At 37.3% G+C, this 22,790-nt stretch overlaps 1 pseudogene; it reads left to right on the plus strand.

The window, feature by feature from the left end:
- The window catches only part of LOC127676347 (ubiquitin-conjugating enzyme E2 G1-like), a 1,073,095-nt pseudogene extending 1,058,961 nt beyond the window's left edge, over positions 1 to 14,134 (plus strand).
- Positions 14,135 to 22,790: the final 8,656 nt, after the last annotated feature.

Genomic DNA, 22,790 nt, shown 5'->3' on the forward strand with positions numbered 1-22,790 from the left:
TACTGGGACAAAAAACATTCACCATTACTGTTCTACCAAATGATTGCTTTTTAAAAGTCATTTTCTTTTAAAATTGTTATTATTATTATTGTGGTGTTTGCTTATGTATGTATGTATGTATGTATGTATGTGTGTATGTATGTATGTATCCGCCCATCCTATCTATCTATCTATCTATCTATCTATCTATCTATCTATCTATCTATCTATCTATCTACCTATCTATCTATCTTAACTTTTTATCTATCTATCTATCTATCTATCTATCTATCTATCTATCTATCTATCTATCTATCTAATCTGTCTATCTATTATCTATCTTATCTATCTATCATCTATCTATCTATCCTATCTATCTATCTTATCTATCTATTATCTATCTATCTATCATCTATCTATCTATCTTATCTATCTATCTTATCTATCTATTATCTATCTATCTATCATCTATCTATCCTATCTATCCTATCTATCTATCTTATCTATCTATCTTATCTATCCTATGTATCTATCTATCTATCTATCTATCTATCTATCTATCTAATCTATCTTATCTATCATCTATCTATCTTATCTGTCTTATCTATATATCTTATCTATCTTATCTATTCTACCTATCTTATCTATCTATCTTATCTATTTATCTATCTATCAGGTCTTATCATCTACCCTTGGCTGGCATGGAACTCAGAAATCTGTCTGCTTCCACCTCCTATATTATGTGATTAAAGGCATGGGCCACCACACTATATTATTATTAATTTGTTCTGTGTGTATGGGTGCTTTGCTGCATGTAGGTGGGTCCTTGTATATGTGTACCTGGTGCCTCAAGATCACAAAAGTGGGTTTTGTATATCCTAGGACTACAATTATATAAGGTTGTGCTACCACATAGTTGCTGGGAATCAAACTCAAGTCCTCTGGAAGAACAGCGAATACTCTTAACAATGGAGTAATCTTAACAGACCCATTAATGATTTGGGGGTTGGGGGTTGATACAAGGTCTCATGCATTCCAGGCTGGCCTTGATCTTGTAGCTAAGGATATCCTTGAACTACTAATCTTTCTATTTATGTTTACCTCTTGAGTGTTGAGCTTATAAATATGTGCTGTCATGACTGGTTTATAGGATGCTGGATGTGGGACCAAGGCTATGCATTCTGGGCAAGTCCTCTTTTCTCTGAGCTACATATACCCTTCAGTTCCTATCTTCCAAATCTTGATCTTAAGTAGATTCCTTCTGATGGAATTATATACAATTATTCAATCTCATTTTTTCAAAGACAGTTCCTTATTTTGTAAAACGTAGGGGAAAACAAAAACAACATTTTGGGCTGAATGTTACAATGTTTAATACTGCTCCTTTTTTATTTGTTAATTCCATTTTGTTGGATTTCACAAGCCATGGGAGTGGGTTAAGAAGAGAAACCTCAGTTAAAGGAAAGTTTCTGTATAAATCAGCAAAAACATGAGTTTTTGATTACATGTGAAGAGTAATTTTGCTTTACAGTAGGGCTTCCAAAAGTACTTGTTGGATTGATTAATTTTATATCCCTTGACATACAAACACCCACCCTCCCTCCTTTCCTCCCTCCCTCCTTCTGTTTCTGTCTCTCCCTATTCCCTCAGTCTCCCTGTGTTCTTTAACCATGAGTTGGGATAGGAAGATTGTTAACAGGGACAGTTAAAACTCTTTCAAAACAACAGCCAACCAAACAAGCATACATATGTTATTACTGATTGAAATCTTTTTATACTCAGAAAATTTATTTATTCCTACTTGTTTTGTAAACTTCTTCAAGTAATAATAGTATTTTTGACAGAAGACATTTACTGTGAAAAGTTACTTTTATTAATTGCTGATATAATTATTTGAATATGTTTATAGATTAACACTGTAGGATTTTTTGAGAATATTTACTTTTGGATAAAATAGTGCAAAGTGAGATATAGTTGTGTCTTTCTTTATCCCCTATAAAATTGAGGATATTTCTGTATTTCTACCCCACTGACTGTTACTATATGGAACTTGCATTTAAAATGAGTTTGTGAAGTAGATTATGAGTATCACTTATTTATTTTAAAGCTTTTGTTATTGTGTATATTTATGTTTATGAGTGTTCTGTCTGCATATATGTATGTGTACCATGTACCTATGGATGTAGGACAAAGGTGTTGGCTCCCCTGGAAGCAGAATTACAGATGATTGTGAATTGCCTTGTGGGTGCTGGGAATTAAACTTAGGTCCTCTGCAAGAGCCCCAGTGTTATTAACCACTGCAACATCTCTCTAGCCCCTATTTTATTATTTTTAGTGTGTGGATGTTTTGCTTGTATATATATATGTCTGTATACCACATGCATGCCTGGTATCCACAGAGGCCAGAAAAGGGTGTCAGATTCTCTGGGACTGTAGGGTGTGAACTCTCATGTGAGTTCTCAGAATCGTACTCTGGTCTTCTGTGAGAGCAGCCAGTGTTTCTAAAGATATATTTATTTATTTTATATATGTGAGTACACTATAGCAGACTTAGGACACACCAGAAGAGGGCATCATATCTTATTACATTTGGTTGTGAGCCACCATGTGGTTGCTGGGAATTGAACTCAAGACCTCTGTAAGAGCAGTCAGTGCTCTTAGCCGCTGAGCCATTTCTCCAGCTCATGGCCAATGCTTCTAATCACTGAGATATCTCTCCAATGTGTGTCTTTCTTTGAGTCTGTTAATTTTTATTATTATTATTACATCACCCTCCCCCTTTAAAATTTTTATTTGCTGAACCTTGAGGACCATCTTAACTAGAATTTGAGAGAAAGACAACTGTAAATGCTGAGAATAAAGAATTGGAGAAGTAGAAAAGAGACGGCATGTCCTTTGAATCAGGGACAGCAGTGGAGGTTTGCAATTACTTGTAATTTTAAAGAATGTAAAATATAGTTAATCTGTAACATTCTTAAAAGTTAGTAGATTACATTTAGGAAATCTCCATGTAAATAATGTTTTATATACATAAGTATCACATTTGTAATAGATTATGTGTAACCAAATTTAAACAATTCTTATTCTATAATTTTACAGTTGATAAAAATGGTGATGTTTTGCATTTCTATTCTTCATGAGCCTGGGGAGGATAAATATGGTTATGAGAAGCCAGAGGAACGCTGGTTACCTATCCATACTGTGGAAACCATCATGATTAGTGTCATTTCTATGCTGACAGATCCTAATGGAGACTCACCTGCAAATGTAGATGCTGCGGTAAGGTATTTGCCTAATAACTGCTCCTTCTATCCTTTACCCTTTTTATTCTCTCTTAATAAAACTCAACGTGAAACTTACTACGTATATGCATCTCTTTGTGTCCACATTTTCATAAAAATAAAAATTTATTATGTATAATGGATTATTTTGTATAATCTATGTATAATGGATTATTTTGAAATATGTAGGATAAATACAGTTATGAGAAGCCAGATATTGCACAATATCTAGATACTGTGCCATAGCAAATTTGATCTAGTTGGCATACATTAATTCCCTCACTAATTTTTTAGTAAGAACAATTAAAATCTATTCCTTTTCATTAGTATTCAAAATAATGGATTTCATTATGATATATGTTCATAAAATTATCTTGTAGTTGTCTTGGTTTGAGGCCTTTTTTGGTTTTTTTTTTTTTTTTTTTTTTTTTTTTTGGTTTTTGGTTTTTTCAAGACAGGGTTTCTCTGTGTAGCCCTGGCTGTCCTGGAACTCACTCTGTAGACCAGGCTGGCCTTGAACTCAGAAATCTGACTGCCTCTGCCTCCCAGAGTGTTGGGATTACAGTCATGCGCCACCACTGCCCGGCTGAGGCCTTTTTTTTACTTCAAAAAAATAAAAATTAAAAATTACTATTGTCTCTGCATTCTTTGAATGGTTGTTATAGGAAAGAGAAATAAAGGCTAAGTATTTTTGTGAGCATTTCCTGGTATCTACTTGTTTATTAAAAGTTGGTTTTGTTGCCGGTCGGTGGTGGTGCACGCCTGTAATCCCAGCACTCTGGTAGACAGAGGCAGGCGGATTTCTGAGTTTGAGGCCAGCCTGGTCTACAGAGTGAGTTCCAGGACAGCTGGAGCTACACAGAGAAACCCTGTCTCGAAAAACAAAAAAACAAAACAAACAAACAAACAAAATCCAACATGCCTTCATGATCAAAATTCTATGGTCAATAGTACTAGAAAAAGCATACGTCAAACCCAAAAAAAAGAAAAACAAAAGGCCAGGCGGTGGGCGCATGCCTGTAATCCTAGCACTCTGGGAGGCAGAGGCAGGCGGATTTCTGAGTTTGAGGCTAGCCTGGTCTACAGAGTGAATTCCAGGACAGCCAGGGCTATACAGAGAAACCCAGTCTTGGGGGTGGGGGTGGGGAACCAAAACCCAAAAACCAACCAAACAACAACAAAAAGCATATGTCTGTAAATTAAAAAGCAGAACCTTTTCTGCTTTGCTTTGTCTGGCCTCAAAATAGTGTTTCTCTTTGTGTAGGCCCTGCAGGCTTGGCCTGGAACTTGCTCTGTCAACTTGGCTAGCCTCAAACTCACAGTCAGAGAGTTTTTCACTTAAGCCACCAGAAAGAAGTCACAGCCACATGTTTTTCTCCTGCTTTTTGTCTATTTCTTTTAAGTGCCAGATGAACCAAACCTTTTAAAAGTTTTTTTTAAATCAAAATGCATAACAATAGCTGGGCTACAGAGTGCATTCCAGGATAGCCAGGGCTAGCTACACAAAGAAACCCTGTCTCAAAAAATCCAAAAAAAAGTAAGCAAGAAGGCAAGCAAACAAACAAACAAACAAACAAACAAACAAACAAACAAGGAAGGAAGGAAGGAAGGAAGAGAAAGAAAGAAAGAAAGAAAGAAAGAAAGAAAGAAAGAAAGAAAGAAAGAAAGAAATTAAACTGATTACAAATGTTCCTTCTCTGCATATCCAACCACTCCCAGATATTCACATTTTACAAATGTGTTCTTTTTTTTTTTTTTTTTTTTTTTTTTTTTTTTTTTTTGATTTGATTTTTTCGAGGCAGGGTTTCTCTGTGTAGTCCTGGCTGTCCTGGAACTCACTCTGTAGACCAGGCTGGCCTCGAACTCAAAAATCCACCTGCCTCTGCCTCCCAGAGTGCTGGGATTACAGGCGTGCACCACCACCGCCCGGCTCTACAAATGTGTTCTTGATATTGAATTAACAAAACTTCCTTTAAGAATAGAGGATTTCGCCGGGCAGTGGTGGTACATACCTGTAGTCCTAGCACTCTGAGAGGCAGAGACATGCATATTTCTGAGTTTGAGGCCAGCCTGGTCTACAGAGTGAGTTCCAGGACAGCCAGGTCTATACAGAAAAACTCTGTCTCGAAAATTCAAAAAAAAAAAAAAAAAAAAAGATTAGAGGAATTTGATCCTCTGTACTAGGGAGGGTAAAACTAAAGAATATGGTAGGCATTTTGCCTATGGTATCTGTTCATATGTAGTCACAGGTGATTGTGAGCCCCTATAAAGGTACTAGATACATATCCTTTTTTTTTTTTTTAAACAATCATTCAGTACTCTAAATTGTGGAGCCAGTGGGACATTTCTCTAGCCCATGAAGGGATTTTTGTGTGTGTGTGTTTGTGGGTGTGTTTGTGTGTATCTGTCTGTGTTGTTTTCTTTAAGTGTATAGAATGATAGTAGACTGCAGAGTTGGTTAGGTTCAACTCTTGTTTCCTTTTTTTTTTTTTTTTTTTTTTTTTTTTGGTTGTTTGAGACAGGGTTTCTATGTATAGTCCTGACTGTCCTGGAACTCACTCTGTAGACCAGGCTGGCCTCAAACTCAGAAATCTACCTGCCTCTGCCTCCCAGAGTGCTGGGATTACAGGTGTGTACCACCACTGCCCTGCTCCCTGATGACTTTGAACTTAGAGATTTCCCTGTCAAAATCTTCTGGGATTCATAGCCACTGTGTCTCAAGATCTCTAAGCCAAGATCCAGGTTAGAGTTCATTCCAGATATAGTCAAGTTGACCACCAGGGATAGCCACTACATGGAATATAGTTGGTCTTGCCAGTTGCTTCTTGCCAGTTACTTCAGTCCACTTCACAGATAAACTAAAGTGAGGTGGGGTTTCATTTCTGGAAAACTTGATTTGTTTACTTCTAGTTTGTTCTTATTTCTGAGATACTAACCCCTTATATAGAGATCAGAATATTTGGAAGATTTGTAGACTGCAGTCCTCATTCTTTTAGTATGGTGTTTGTTAAAAACATGGCTACTTTTCAGCCACTCCTCTGGAGTTGACAGATTGGTCTCAGAGTGGAAAGAACCCCATTTGGGCAGAAGTAGCAGATCTTTGTAAATTTTGTTCTCTTCTGATACTTGACTAATTTCCATTACTTGGGAGGTGTCTTTGGTTGGGACAATTTTGTATAGAAAACAGTTTTAGTTTCTTGTGGGCTTTGCTTGGTGTTGTTTTTCCTTCAATATAGACACCAAGCTCACAGCCTCTTGAAAGACAGGCAAGTACTGCACTCCTGATCCATATCTATAGTCTAAGCATCTATCTGAGTATCAGACCTGTCTACCCTCCTTATTACACCATCAATAAGGATTTTCTCACTGGCTTTTCACAGCAGAAACCTTGGTGAGCATAGGTGCTCTTAAATGAGCAATCAAATGAATTACTATTTTTAATTTTTTATGTATGTATGTATGTATGTATGTATGTATGTATGTATGTATTCATTCAGAACAGATACTGTTTCTGTAGCCTAGCCTGGTCCTGAGCTCATTATGCAAATGAAGCTGTCCTTGAACTCCTGATTCTCCTCATTCCACCTCCCAGACACTGAAATTATAGGTGTAATACCCCATACCTGGCTTTAAATTTGAAGATATATTTTATTATGTGTAGAGAAATCGCATGAGGAGATTGCTCGCAACTTGCTAGTTTCCAGGCAACCTAGGGTCTTTGTCATTCTCAGCCGCCCAAGACAGAGGAGACACTTCCTCACACAGAGAACCTGATGTTCTCCCAAGCAAGCTGCAAACCTGAGGAAGCGACCTTCCTGTTCCCCTTCCCATGAGAAAGTAACTTTGCTTATAGTTTAATAGACATCATGATGGGCAGCAATGCAGCAAGCAGCAGGCGTGGCAGCTGGAGTAGAATGCAGAGAGCTCACATCTGCAGGCACAAAGTGTGAAGCAGAGAAAGCAGACTGAATATGGCAACAGTCTTTAACCTCTCAAAGCTGACCTCTGGGGACTCACTTCCTCCAGCAAGGCCGCATCTGTTAATCCCTTCCAAGGAGCACCACCAGCTAAGTGTCCAAATATCTGAGTCTGTGGGGGACATTCTTATTCAGTTACATTAATGACTGTGACATACACATTAGCAGAATTCTCAAGTCATTTGCTTTTAAAAGTAGGTGTATAGATTCAGAGTTTCTTGGAAACAGTAATTTTCTAATAGGAATTTCTCTGACTCTTAAGTGATAAAGTCTTCAGGACTGGTAAATAAGCTACTTAAGGAGAATTTAAGAGAAACACATGGCAGTTCTGGGCTTGTAATGAATACACCATTGAACACCCTCACACCTGCCTGGAGCAAATTTGAAAACAAAACTCTTCTGTTCGCAGAATTAGTAATTTATTCTCAGGGCCTTTTCCATATGCCCCTAAAACATTTAAATTTTCTTTTTTACTCCTATGACTTAGCTGACAACTTCTGTGTGTCTTTAGCCATATTTCATGTATATAATATGTCATTAATACAAATTTCAGAAAGAGAAACCAAATCAAAGGTCATTTCAAAAACTAAAGAGTCATGTGTGTGGATAAAATATGTTTTAAGTGTTAAAGATTCTTCTAAATCTTACAAAAGCTAATTTGACTTTAATAGGGTATTTAATGCTTCATATAATAATCTTTGATATAAACATGCATAATTACCAAAAGCAGTGTAAATATTGTATTAATTTATGAAATGTAATGCAGTGATAGTCTAAGTTGTGGCTAGAAAAATTTGACTTTCTGCCTCTTTTTGTCTAATAATGAGCTTACTAGTTAGTCCCTAAGACTGAAGCTAGAGACGTGTCAGTGTTTGGTAATCCTGGTGTTGTATGGTACAGTTTAGTTCTGCCAGTGTTTTCTGTCCTCTGGCCCCCTCTTCCCTTATCTGCCCTCATGGCTCTGCTCTTGTCTGCCTCTACCCAGTCTGCAGGTCCTCACCCCTCTGCTATCTCCCAGTAAACCTCCTCACACCTGATCTCTTGCATGTAGTAATTTCTCAAGAGCACATCTTGGCATGGGTGTGCAGTAATACCCCCTTGCTGTATTATATTTCAGCCTCATGTATTACATATTTTATCCTGATAATCAGTCCCTTGTGCTGTGTTCTTTTAATGAACTTCTCACGGGGTGCAGTTTGTATGGCAGGTGTGTTATACTGTGTGTGTTTTCTTGAGTGGCTAGTATGACCTAGTTTAAGAGCCATTTTCTGTCAGATGATGAAGGATGTTAGCATTCTGTCCAAACTCCATCCCATCGTTACCTAGCAATAGCCAGGTAGGCCTGACCCACTATAAAAGAGCCTGGTTGCCCCCTCTTTGCTCTCTTGCCCTCTTGGTCTCTTGCTCCTCCCTTGCTCTTTTCCTGCTTCCCTTTTTCTCTTCTCTCATTGCCTTCCCCCCTCTCTCTCCACGTGCCATGGTTGGCCTCTACATCTCTACTCTACTTCTCTAGTGTCTCTTTCTCTGCCTCTACCACCCTCTTAACTCCCCTCCCCATGCCCTTAATAAACTCTATTCTATACTATACCATCATGTGGCTGGTCCTCAGGGGGAAGGGATGCCTTGGCATGGGCCTGCTGAGGCACCCCATTCTCCCATACCTCACCACATCACCATAGAACATATCCCTTCCTCTCTGTATCTTTCTACAAACACTCCAAAGGGAATATTTTAGTAGATTGTTTAACTAAGTAGTAGTAACAAGTAAGTGACTGTTAATTTGATTTATTGATGTTTTATGCAAAGTGAATGTTAAGTGTTGTTATTCAGGAGGGCATGGATTCATTCTCTATAGACCTCACTCAGCCAGTTGAAAGGTTGAAATGTGTTTAAATATGAGGCTTAAACTGTAGGGAGGAAGTTCTCTGGACAGATTGTACTGATAAAGCATCCTGAAAATAATGCATTTGACAAAATTTACTTGGCATTAATCTTTTGTCTTCCGTTAATTGGACATTTGAATTTTCAAATTTCCCATTTCCCTTGATAAATATCAATGAAGAGCACATTATGATATAAAATTGACTTAATTTTTTCTACCCACCACGAGGCAGGGCTCTTGGAGGAAGCAATCTGAGAATGATGACTGGGAAAATGGGTGTGTTTAATGAATAAAGACAGTTACATGTCTAGATAATTATTTTCTTTTTAGTTTATGATATGGTTTCAGGTATGATGTGACTTTATACACCAACTCTGTGTTTTCAGTGTTCATAAACTGTAACCCTTAAAGTTCACTTTACTGTCAAGAATTTTGTCCTGAGGAAGTAGATATTTTGCATAGAACAATTTAACGTATTTTAGTTTATCTCAGCATTGCTGGTAATACTGAGAATTAGGAACATTGCACAAGTATCTAGTACATAGTGTCATCTGTTTCTCTGGGCTATGACTCTTAATGTATGTGATTATTAGCACTCTTTAGTCCTTAGTGTAGGTCCTTGTTATAGAGACAAAAGCTAGAGCTACATTTTCATTAGTATAGTATTGTACTGTTGTCTCTGTGATGACTGAAACTAACTATTAGGGACAGGTTTGTTGAGTTAAAACTAAGTACTAATCAATCAAAATATTTGCTATGCTTAATGAGGGTAGATCATATTGTTTATAATTACAAGTTTTGCTGGTAAAGTGTTACTTCAGAGTCTATCCGAGTACAGGTTTTAGAGTTAATCTCTAGAAAATGCAAAATTTTCTTCAATGTACCTTGGCAAATTTAATTTCTAGACTTCGGTCACATATACTCTGAGAAACAAAAAATTGTTTAAAAATATCATTGCTTTTTATAATCACTAGTTAAGAAACTCCTTAATTCTCTGTAGCACCTTATTCATGTGGAAGGAAATGAATGAGAAAACAATTGCAGTAATTACTATTTATTTCTTAATATTTGGTCTTATTATTTGGTATGTTTGTTTCCCTCTGGTGTTGGATTTAGAAAATTGTGGTTCTTTTATTATTAGTTTTTTATTAGTATTTATTATTGGCCTTTTTATTAGTCTTTACTAGTATTTATTATTGGTCTTTAATTAGTAGGGAGGGGCTGACCACACAAAGATCCTTGGCTTTTGTGTTTTTGAGCCCTCTGGATCTTTTGTCTGGCCTATAGCCTTCAGCATGTGTGTTGATATTAGGCAGCCTGCAGTGTAAGCATTTGGGAGAGCTGGTTTGTCTGTCCTGTGCCCTGTTTAGAAGTGTGGTGGGGGGATATTGGAAATTCGAAAGCTGCAGGGGAAGGTTGGCTTGCGGCTGAAACGCCTAGATCAGTCTGCTGTGTCTGTGAAGAAAGCTTTGGAAAGATAGCTGTTGTTGTTCAATTGCTGATCTTCAGCTGTGAATGTTGCTTTTCAGGCAGCATTGACTTTGGGTCCTTGAATTTTTCTCAGGCTCAGGGAACTCCAACTATGCTGTGACATTGGCGCCACCTTGTGGCCCAGCTCAGGGCTGTGTTGTTACCTCTGGTTGTTTAGGATATAGGGGGCTGGATTTTCCTCTCAATTTAGTTCAGTTCTAAGCTGGATATAAGGTGCACGAATTTGTTGCTAAATTTTCCAACCCTTATAGCCCATATAAATGACACATAATCCAAATATTTTAATTATAAGTCATATGTCTTCATTGGCAAAATACTTACTTCCCAATCACTAAGATTTGTGCTTTCTCCCATCCATGTGGTCCATAGTGGCTTCCTCCTCTCCTCTTCCTTCTCTCTTTTTCTTCCTCTACCTGCTCCCCCCTTTTGAACCTCCAATCCCACCTTTCCCCTCCACTACCCAATCATAGACTCTAACCTTTGATTGACTAATTAAAATAGAGAGAAGGTTCACATGGCATCACCTAAGTACATGATGGTCTGCTTGTGTGGTCTGACTCTTTAATACAAATCCAAATAGTGTTAGTTATTTAAATGTGTGTTTTACTATATTTCTTACACAGCTGTTTTCCTAATATGCCTTTGTCTAGTCTGCTGTAGCAGCATAGACATGTTTTGTTAACAGTGTATTTTCTTGCCAGTAATACATGCATATTTGTTTGTCAGATATGCTACTATTGATATCTAGAGTCATAATGGTTCAACACTAAAGCTAACTGTCAGAATTTTGTTTTGGTTTTGAGTCAGGGTTTTCTGTATAGCCCTGACTGTCCTGGAACTCACTTTGTAGACCAGGTTACCCTCGAACTCACAGAGATCTGCCTGCCCTCAGTCTCTGAGTGCTGTGGTTTAAGTCCTGCACCTGGCTTGATTTTTTTTAAATACATCATTTTGTTGACTTCTGGGTGTTTGGTGATACCTAGTAAATTTGCACTTTAAATATATTTAAGTGGATCTTCACTTCCTGCTCAATCCTTTATCTTAACAGGCAAGCTTCCTCTGATTTGGAACAAAATAAAAACAGGCTGGTCTTCCCTTGTACCTGACACAGGTAGGTACTAAAATTGTTTTCTTCAAAACAGTTCTATTTGATGCTTTCATTCTGATGTTCTTACTGGTATTCTAATGATTCCAAACTTCTTAATATAAAAATCCTCTAGGAATGTTAGGTTATATAAGTTACAGTAACTATAACTGAAAACTTTGCTACTATGTTTCCCATTAAACTTAACTGTGGCTACCTCAAAATGTCAGGTCATTTCAGTGCTGTATGCACTGGGATTCCAAGCTTTCCTTCTTCATGGGGACTTTATAAACAGCTGAATTTATGAGCTGTATAAACGTGACATTTTATATTCCGTTCCTAATCTCCTGTGAGAATGATGCTGATTGGTAAGGGTAATTGAGATTTTCTAGAAGGCTGTTTCAATAATGCACTCTTAAAAATTAACATTGAAATAGAACTGTTGTAACTATGTGGTAAACTTAGGGAGATTGTTTTAACATCTATGTAGATTGTCTCATTTGTGTGTGTGGCTAACACTTGTCATCCCAATCCAACAGGAAGCTGTTTTGTGATAGTTGTTACTTAAACTAGATTCTAGTTCAGTTATTTTGACAAAGGTTTTGGTCTCTTTTTTTTTTTTTTTTGTGGGCAAAAAGTAAGGTTCAAGATTATATGATAGTAATCTTTATAACTGTGGAAAGGGAGGCATAAAGAGGGAGATGCTAATGGGGTTTTAGAAAGTTGCAGGGTCTTTCTATGTGAATGTTTGTTGCTCTTATGTTATTTGTTTGTATATCTAAATAGGCTTTTAGCCAGTAGTTTGGAATATTTCATAATAATGCCATCTGTTATTTGTTTCTTGGCTTTTTTAAACCAAAGGTCACTTGATCTTGAAAGCTTTAGAATACTATTATGAGTTAGGTCAATGAATGGGAGTAAATTTTTAAATTTATATGTTGTAAGAAACCATGTGATAGGCATTTTATTTAAATCTTCTGTACCCCTTAAATATTTAACATTTTTTAGGTTGTTTACCTTCTGTTTCATAGTACTTTGAACAGTAGAATTGTGATTGTTGTTTGCCTTACATATTCAAGGCCCTGAGTTTGATACCTTGTTCTACAAAAGAAAGATCGTGATTAGTGAAATTTACATAGAGAATGGCAAGAGTTTGATTTAGTGTAGCCTGGATCTGAGTCCTTGCTCTGCCACTTTCTGCGACAGGAGCATGCATGGGTGTTTGCCCTCTACAAGAGGAACGACAGGAATCAGTGATGCCCAGCATACATCTGCTTAAAAGCAGCAAGGAGAAAGGTTCAGTGCCTTGCACCTAGTGGGACTAGACAATCGCCTCACAGTTAGTACGTGAAGTGGCTCAGTTGTTCAGGAGTAAGTTTTTTATTTTGTTTTGTTTTGTTGTTTAAAGCTGATACGCAAGCATATTCTTTGAAATCAGAACTTTTTATAAGCTTAGAAAGTTCTTAGAATTTAGATTCTTAGATTTAGGACCTGTACTATTATATTTTGGAACACCATGAGGGGTATTTGTAATAAAATTATTATAAAGTAATATTATCCTAATAGTTGGATTATAATAATCCTTATAAACAATCTCTGGTTTTTCTAAGTCAGTAATTGGCCTTACGAGATAATATTAACTTTCAGCTCCATAAATGTAATAAACGTGCTGCAGAACTAGTAACATCTAATGGTGAAAGAAAAATTCCCTTTGTATGTAGATTTTTGTTTTTTTCTGTGGACTTTTTGAAATATGTCTAATTAGAAGAGTAGTATGATAGCCTAAAAAGTTGGAAATCAAGCAGACTGGAGTTAAATTGCAATTTGGACATTCATCAGCTATGGGACTTAAATTACTAGTCTATAAAAGGTGGGGGTAGTAGTAATGTTTTCCATAGTGCTGTGAGAATTAATCTATCCCCCTGTAAACCTCTTTGTTTTAATACTTATCAAGAACACTGGGAGGCAGTAGCCATTGTTATTGTTGCTTCATTAAATAAAGTTTGTAGAGTTGTGCAGAATGGAGCTTATTAAAGCTAAGTATGTGAAACTACACATACCAAAATTGTTACAAATAATCAAATTTATCTTGTAAAATTAAATTTTAAAAGAAGACAATTAGAAAATAGAATAAGAAAGAATACCATGGTGTTGTTAGAAGTGATTTAAAATTCTATCAGATAACTAGAGAAACTGAAATTCATCTATTAAGGTGGTATACAGTCCATAGTATCTTCTATATTATGTTATGATACCATTCTTCTTGAATGTGATTTCTAAACTAATCTGTTTTAAATGATAAGTATTAGTTTGGGTTTGAATGTTCTTTTTTCCTTTTAGGCAAATTGAGCTGGCCCAGACAGCAGAGCTCTGTAAGGCATGTTGATATTGATTGCTTCTTTGTCTCAGGGGCTATAAGAAATATAACAGATCTCAAAGGTCTGTATTCTTGTTTGTTTTAAGAAAGTTGATACATATCAATGTGTGTGTGTGTGTGTGTGTGTGTGTGTGTGTGTGTGTGTGTGAGTGAATTGATAACAATGTATTCTTTGGAAATTATTTTGATTTTTCTTAGTCAAATCTATTCCTTTGTTCAAATTGGCTGGAGCCTATATTCACAAGTGTAGGAAAATTAGAAAACTACTGCTTGGTGTAAGCTGAAATATACAGAGAAGAGTATCTTAAATTGAGGACTGTATTATCTCAAATAGATGAGGATATTTTCTGGATATTTTTCATATCTTTTTATTGTTTGTTAAGGGAAAATTTCTATTATCCTGTGTCTTCAGACTTTCTGTTCTTCTGTTGAAGTAACTCTCCTCTATGAATGTAGGTAAACATACTAATCTTTGGATTTTGATAATTTTATACTCTAGAGGTGAGTCATCTGGGCAGTCTGCTTTTTTTTTTTTTTTAAATGAAATTTTAGGCTTATGTGTGTACTACTTACTAGTATTGAAACATTTATTTAGGATTTTTCCTTAGTTCTTTCTTGACAAGATAGCTACAATAGTGTTTTCTTTTTAAAGTCAGTTTTTCTCTTATGTGAAAATCCTAGAAAATTCTAGATTCCCAACAAGGCTTTATTTTTGTCCTAGGTAGTTGTGACTTAGCTCTGAAAAGTATTATTTTGAATTTGAAAGAATTAGTTTTAGCCTTGGGACAACTTACCTTCTAGTAAATTTTTCTTTTTTCTAGTTTATATGGAGAGGCAAGAAGACTTTCTGTGTTATGTGTTTCTTTGTTCTGAGTCTCCTGCCCTCTAAGCCTGTGGTGTTTTACTTGCACATCAGTTTTACAACATTATTGTTGTCTTGCAATTTTATACATAAAAGGAAATGATACATTAAAGTAATGTTCTTAACCAAAGCAAAATCTGGGGGGTCTGAAATTCACATTTGGTTATATGTTAAACATCAGGTTTTCATTGCTGTGCATGAATCTCCAGTTTGTTTCTATTGCTATAAAATTAAAAAAAAATGGGAGGATAAACGTATTTATATCCGAATTGTAAAAGTCTGTTTATAGTTTTTGTTTTGTTGTCTATTCCTACAATTTGAGCCTGGGATCTGAGTTGTCTGCTTTTCATTGTAAGAAATGAAAAACCATGGAAAACTGACTCTGCTGATTTTAGATTGAGTCGGTTTACAGAAACATTGCTGGAACCATGCGTGGTGCATGCTTTTAATCCTAGCAGGTGAACATCAGTGAGTTCCTGGCCAGCGTGGTCTACATAGAGAATTTCAGAAGACCCTGTCTTAAAAAACATTAGGTGATGTTATATGGTGATGCTTTTTAAGATTTAATGCATAAGTGATTAAAGAACAAATATTATGGGAGTGGGGGGGCTAGAAGAGGGGAAATCATTTGAAATGTAAATAAATTATATCGAATAATAAAAAAAAATAGGAAGTCATGAATTTGAAGGAGAGTGTGAAAAAAAAAGAACAAATATTATATAATTAAAATTGCACGAAAAAATTTCATTACATGACCTTAACATCCTTTTGTACTTAGAGAAACAATTCAATTTTTTTTTCTCACAGGAAAAACAGTGGCTCTGTCAGCAACCATGGCACAGGAAGGTCACCTTTTCATCGTGGTGCTAACATCCAGCTGGAGTGGCAGTATTACCAAAATAAAATCCTGAAAGGAGAAGCAGGTACACATGAGTGTTTAAAAGCCATAGTAACCTCTGGATGGCTTCTGGATATTGCTGGTGGTGTTGGTACCTTAGAAGTACAAGTAGAATTAGAATAATTAAGAATTTGAATTTGAAGGTTTTAATGATGCTAGTGACTGTAGAGAGAATATCTTGTGTATTGTACTAAAAGAAAACTATGGCCTATAGGAAAGTGTAGAATACAAGATGAGACATTCAGAAGGCAGAAAGAATTCTGGGATAGAGCCAGGGATGAGATATTTGCCTGGGAAAATGTGACGAGACTGACACATGGTACCTGAGCCCAGGTAAGTAGTCATGTGTCAGAAAGTAGATTTGAGTAAGTGGGTTATAATGCACTATGGTCTAGTCAGAGAAGACTAGCTATAAGGCCAAGATATTTGTAAGTATACATATTTTGAGTCTGAGTTTTATTTCTGGGAGCATGGGGCTGGAAGAAGACCTAGGTCCAAACTTCTACAAGTGACAACTTGAATCACAACAAAATCTAAATCTGAGCAGATGACCAGTGCATAGTTATGTTTTCTGGAATTGGATGATGGTGTTTTCCTGAAACCCAATCTACTGTGTCTAAATTTAGATTGGGATTGTAAAGCATGGTATGAATTGTTTTCGTATTAACTAAATAAGTTATTAGCCATTTGGCTTATGTCACAGTGAAGACACTGAAGTTTGTGTTCTTCAGTATTTTTAAGAATTTAAAGGTAGACACAGTGGTACCTAATCCCAGCCTTTGGGAGATAGCACCAGGAGAACAGTATTTTCAAGGGAAGGCTACAGAGTAGGGAAACCCTGATTTAAGAAAGGACACAACCTCTTTTGGAACCAGAATCTAAATGCCTCATTTGAGTGAACTTGTTTTTTAGAAGAAATATTTTCATAGCTGTCTTAGAAAACTAGTCTCTTCACATTCATAAGACCTTTATGTGTTTTTACTACCTTGCATTACAATTTGAAAGAAATTGGGAATCCTTTCTCATTGGTTTCCTTGTGGAATAAATTGTTAAAACCACAAATCTTTAAAAAAAAATCATTCTTTTAGAGAAGCATTTACCAGAAGACTGATATATAGCACAGTAGAAAGGATCTAGAGTTGGGTTTTATCCAAGTTACTTTGGTTCCCTGTTTTGTCAGATATAAAACACTGGGATTATTTTATAAAAGACCCAGATGAGGCAAAACAGAGTCTGGGCATCTGGATTTCTTTTCTGGAATTAGTCTTTCTTGATTGTAATCATCTGCTTACACAGTGTATTGGGAAGCATAATTGTAGGCACACATTTATACTTTATATATATAATGAGTTTTTCAAGTTTTCTAAGGCTTTTATTAGCTGTTATCTGTTTTCAGAATATTTTGAGATTTAGTGATTTTTGTCAGTAGATCATGGGGTAACTTTCTTAACTTGTTTAGGCCTTGCTTCATTGTTTATGGTTAGTTTCTTAAGCATACCTTTGTACAAGGTGGCAATGGGGTCTCCCTTTCTGGTCTTCTCTAGCTACCAATACTGCGTCCCCTGCTCCTCCTTCAGAGGAACCATGTGGACTGTTTCCTGTGGCTGCCACTTCTGCTATCCACTGGTCTTGTACAAGCATGTTTAAGTTTAGCGGTGGTAGGGGAGTTATAGGTGGAGCTGAGTGTCGTTTATCACTCCTATCCTACCATAGCCAAGAACAACCTTTCAGAGGTGCAGGCAAGGGAGAAGGTGAGGGATAAAACCTATGTCTCTCTGGTCTCCAGCCCTCACACCTCGCTTGAGGTTTCTCTTTGTCCTGGAGGGATGGATAGCTAGTTCCTTCAAGCTGGGAATAACACAGTGTCTTGTGGGCAGAGGTACTAGTCTGCTCATGGAAGGACCTGGTCCTCGTGTTTCTTGTGCCCCAACCCATCTCTATGTTTCATCCTGGGGCACTGGAGAATTGTGGGAACCTTAGCTTCCTAGGCTTGGTGTCCATCTAGATGGGATGTGCGGATCTCTGGCAGCAGGCACTTTCTCCACTCTCTATATTCCCTCAAAGCGTGATGACAATATGGTACATGCTGGGTAGGGGAAAGGCAATGAGAGGCAATCAGTCTCCCCACCCCAACCCCTGCCTCCTTCTGTCTTGTATTTTGCTATGTTTTTCATTTATTTATTTAATTTTATTTTATTTTTTTTAAAACACTCATTTATTTATTATATGTAAGTACACTGTAGCTATCCTCAGATGCTCCAGAAGAGGGTGTCAGATCTCATTACAGATGGTTGTGAGCCATCATGTGGTTCCTGGGATTTGAACTCAGGACCTTCAGAAGAACAGTCAGTGCTCTTAACCTTTGAGACATCTCTCCAGCCCAGTATGTTACTATGTTGGCCAGATTTCTGCCCATCTGGATCATAATTTCCTCCACCCCAGGTCTACCAGATGTCAAATCTGGACTTTTTTTTTCTTTATTTAAATGAGGTTTAAGTTGGCCATTTTCCTTAACTTTTCTTTTCCTAAGAGGATTGTCAGCTAGTTGCCTGGTTGTTGTGTATATCACTCTTGGTCTTTAGCATTAGGGCAATGGTGAAGTTGGTATTCTGTTCTCCGTGTCACCTTGATTCCTAGTTGACAAGTTGTCCTTTTTATTAAAGCCAAAATTTGTTTTTAGTACAGTACTCATGATACAACAGTGAATAATAAGATGGACCAATTTTTTTTTTAGAAAAGTGGACCGATTTTTAATATTTAATGATTATTTATTAACAATTAGAAAATACAACCATTAACCTTTATTTTGTTCCTTCTTTTTTAATAATAAAAACCATAATGAGTTCAAGCAGTTTACTGGCTGTTTTCTTGGTTTTTTAAAATTCCTTATTAAATTATGGTAGTGTTGACCACATATCCCTGTCTTACTCAACAGAATAAATTGTATTAATGAGTGTTAAAGTAAGATGGGCCAGCTTTAATTTTTAAAGTCATTACTTTCTTATTACAATAAAAAGTGGTAAAAAAAAAATAGATCTTTTCATCTCTCTCTCACAATGTCTCTCTGTCTCTGTCTCTCTATCTTCCTTTTGGATGATTGTGTGCTTTTTAAAAAGATTTTTAATATCTGAAGAAAAATAAAATATTCGGCTAGGTTTGTTTTGTTTCATTTCACTTTTTCTTTTGATTTTGCCTTAATAAACATAAGGAGGTTGACCTCTCTCTCCAGCCTTCCTTGTTTTCGAGGGGCCATTATGAGTCGTTAGCCTTCTTATGCTCTGTCATTTTCCTCTCTTCTTTATCTGTCTATCTCTGTCTGTCTCTGTTTATATATCTATCTGTCTGTCTATCATCTATGTTTTAGCATTTTTATTATGTAGCCTTGGATCTCTTGGTTAATTTTATTTAATCCTCCTGTGAGGGTTGTGCTATAGATCACCCACAAGCACACACAATTTTAAATTTTAATTATTATAATAAAAGGAGATTGACAAGTATCTTTTGTTGGTGGTGGTGGTGAAGATGATGGTGGCAGATGTTGCTGCAGTGGCAGCTCTCTTTTTCTTTTTTCTTCCTATGAAAAGAAAAAAGAAAATATTCGGCTATTTCTATCGTTCCTCCAGCTTTCCTGTCTTGTTTGTTTATATTTAATCCTCCAGTGATGGTAGTCCTGTGTGCATGTGCGAGCATACACACACATAGACACACACACACACATTCACTACACAACACCCAGGGATGGGGGGCAGTCATGGAGAAGGAAGAACTCATTAGGAAGCATTGGCTTAGACATGTGAGAAAGGTGATAGTGAACCAGAGACTTTGAATGTCAAGCTATTATATTCCTTAAAACTTACAATAACTGTTCTAACAAAGAAATATTGAGTTTTTTCTCCATCTGTTTCTTTTCACTCCACAGATCATGCTGACCCAGAAAGTGGAGATCTGATTGCTGAGATTAAAGGCTTGAGCCACCATGATTATCTGTAATAAAGTGAGGTGTTAGAGCCTGTGGCCTAGTGAAGTGAACATCGGGGCTGGGCGAGTATGGACTCAGAGATGACCAACTCTGTGTGTGTGCTACACTCAGTTCTCTCCTTCCAGCCAGGGATGAGTCTTAGGCTCACAGATTTGTGAATATGAGCTTGCTTTGTTGCGTCCAACATAACATGTTTTCTGCTTAGTTTTTTCCTGCATGCTTGCTTCCTTGGTGTGGTTTCGCTTTCTATCTGTGCTGGATTCCTAACCTGCACTGGGGAATCAGAAGCAAGGTCAGAGTCAAAGTCTTTTTGATAAAGAACCAGGAATACATACCAGCACATCTGGGCTGACTGTCCTTCTTCCCAAGGGATGGATCAATCTCAGAGAAGATGGTCCTTCCTCTTGATCTACAGGTAGTACCCTAAATATGGTGCAGCCCATTTTCCTTCTTGCACTGTACACTTAATAAAATTAAGTAAATTAAAGAATGAACTTTCCAGTTATATATTTGTTCAAGCTAGTTAAATTCAACCTCAATACCTATACCTGCCACACACACCTAACTACATCTCCCTGTATGTGTGAGGGGGGTTGCCATGTCTGTTGGTCTGCAAACTATTTGAGAAAGCTTGGTGGCCACAGAGGCTATGAGAAGGGTGTCAATTGGCCTGGGAGTAGAAGAGCAGCCAGTGCTCTTAAATTCTGAGCTATGTCTTTCCAGTGGACAGTTTTCAGCATGAAATCAGTCATAATTTTAGTGTGAATATATTACAACTCATTGTCCTTTAATATATGTAAGACTAACTAGTATTGATGATGGTTCACTTTTCTTAACCTCGATAGTCAAACTAGGACAAACTTGCATACTACCTAACTATTGGGGAGATAATTGATGTGGAGAAAAGGAACTTGTCTAGTCAGTAAAGTGTTGCTGTTTTTTTGGGGGGGTTAATAATAGAAATTGTATTTTGTCTATATATTTTATTACAAGTTCTTGTTTTGATTCTCATTTTATTTCAAGGGTACTCTCTAGATCAGTAGAGACTCCTTACTAGTCACCACAGGTAAATTGGATTTACATCCCTATCATCTAGAGGATAGCAAGCACAGAGAACAGCAAAGACAAAAAAGAAAGGACAAAGAACTCAGAGGGTGACACATTAATCACTTTGGGTCATTTTTTTCCTGTTTTACCTTGACTCTGACTTCTAACAAAAAGAGAACATCAAGAAGAAGAAAATGAAAGAAACAAACGTCTTTGGAGCCCTGGTGTTGTCGTCGAGTCAAATTTTTAAAAGACAGAGAGGAGTTGTGAAAATCAGCTTGCTTAGTGGAAGTCCGCAGTGTTATATAATCAGTACCATTGTGCTTTATCTTATAGAAAGTTAAACATGGCCTGTGGTCACACAGTTACTAAAGAATTGAACTGTAACCTACAATTCTTTCTCTCTCTCTCTCTCTCTCTCTCTCTCTCTCTCTCTCTCTCTCTCTCTCATAAAATTTGAAATTAAACTACATGTACAATGAAAAAAGTGTGGTGCTGTGTGTCTTTAATCACATGACACAGAAGATGGAGACAGGCAGAGCTCTATGACCTGGAGGCAGGCCTGATCTAGGTACTGGTCTCAAGGGCTAAGCACCCTCAACTAATGAAATGAAGAGAAAAATAAATAGATATAATTAACCTTGAATTAAGGAAACCAGTAAAGAAACAAAGTAAGGCAATACTGGGTGGCCTGTCTTGGAGAGAGAGAGGGAGAGGAATGGGGCAGAGGGAGCTAGAGAGAAGTGATGATGACAATCAGAATGGTTAGAGGGACTGACATTGTCTTCTCTGCCTTCAAAGGCTCATGCCATCATCCGCAAGGCAGCCTTCTTCCTTTGGTCCTCCCAAGGGTCAGCCAGGCATCAGATGCAGTCAGAGAGAAAATTGGGAACCTCGTGGAGATTCTCAATTGAGGTCTCTCTGGCCCCTTGAAATAAAGCAAACAGGTAGACAGTCTAGTGGTGTGAAAGGAACAGTTGGGATGTTGTTGGTGATGGGAGTACATACATTCTTTCTGCCCTTGTAGACCCTTTGTTCCTGGCTTGGAGAGATCAATGTGCAGGGGAGCATAATAAGAGGAGGAGAGATCCTGAAATGATTCCAAGAGTCTAGAAGTGTCAGATAAAAAAATAGCTTAGAGCTTGTGAGACAGTGTGCTACTCTAGTGGGGAGGGCTCTGGTTCTCTGCTCACTGCTCACCACCCAGTGTCATTTTGGTTTCTCATGCTCTCAAGATAGGGGATCAAACAATCAAGCATCTGGAATGTAAGGAGAGAGAGAGAGAGAGAGAGAGAGAGAGAGAGAGAGAGAGAGAGAGAGAGCGAGCCTGGAGTCAGTCCCAGCAGAGGTGTTTTTTTCTTCTTGGTTTTTTTCTTGAGGTAGTGGAGGGGGGAAGAGCATCAAAAATTTAGGGGTGCTGTATAATAAAAGGTTTATTTATCTAAGTCTAAGTTACTATGCTAATGTAGATCTGCCCTTTGTGTTCCTCTGAAGCCAGAGACTGCAGTCTCAGGCACTTAGCACTTCACCCAAAAACAGCAGGAGATTAAAGGATTAGTGGCTAGAACCTTTTCCCCATTGTCCAGATGCCTTTTGCTTGTCAGTCTAGGGTGAAGTGAGGAGCAGTAAACTTCTTTTTTTTTTTTTCGATATATAAAATAATTTTTTATTCAATATATTTATTTACATTTTAAATGCTATACCCTTTCCCTGTGTTTCCCTCTCTGAAAACCCCCAACCCCTCCTCCTACTCCCTGCCTCCAAGTATATGCCCCTCCACCCAACCCATTTCCACCTACCCCTGCTCAATTTCCCTTTGCTGGGTCATCTATTGAGCCTTCACAGGACCAAGGACCTCTCCTCCCACTGATGCCTGCAAGGTCTTCCTCTGCCACACTTTTGGCTGGAACCATGTGTACCCCTTGGTTGATGG

Source organism: Apodemus sylvaticus, chromosome 1, assembly GCF_947179515.1.
Source record: "Apodemus sylvaticus chromosome 1, mApoSyl1.1, whole genome shotgun sequence".
Classification (NCBI taxonomy): domain Eukaryota; kingdom Metazoa; phylum Chordata; class Mammalia; order Rodentia; family Muridae; genus Apodemus; species Apodemus sylvaticus.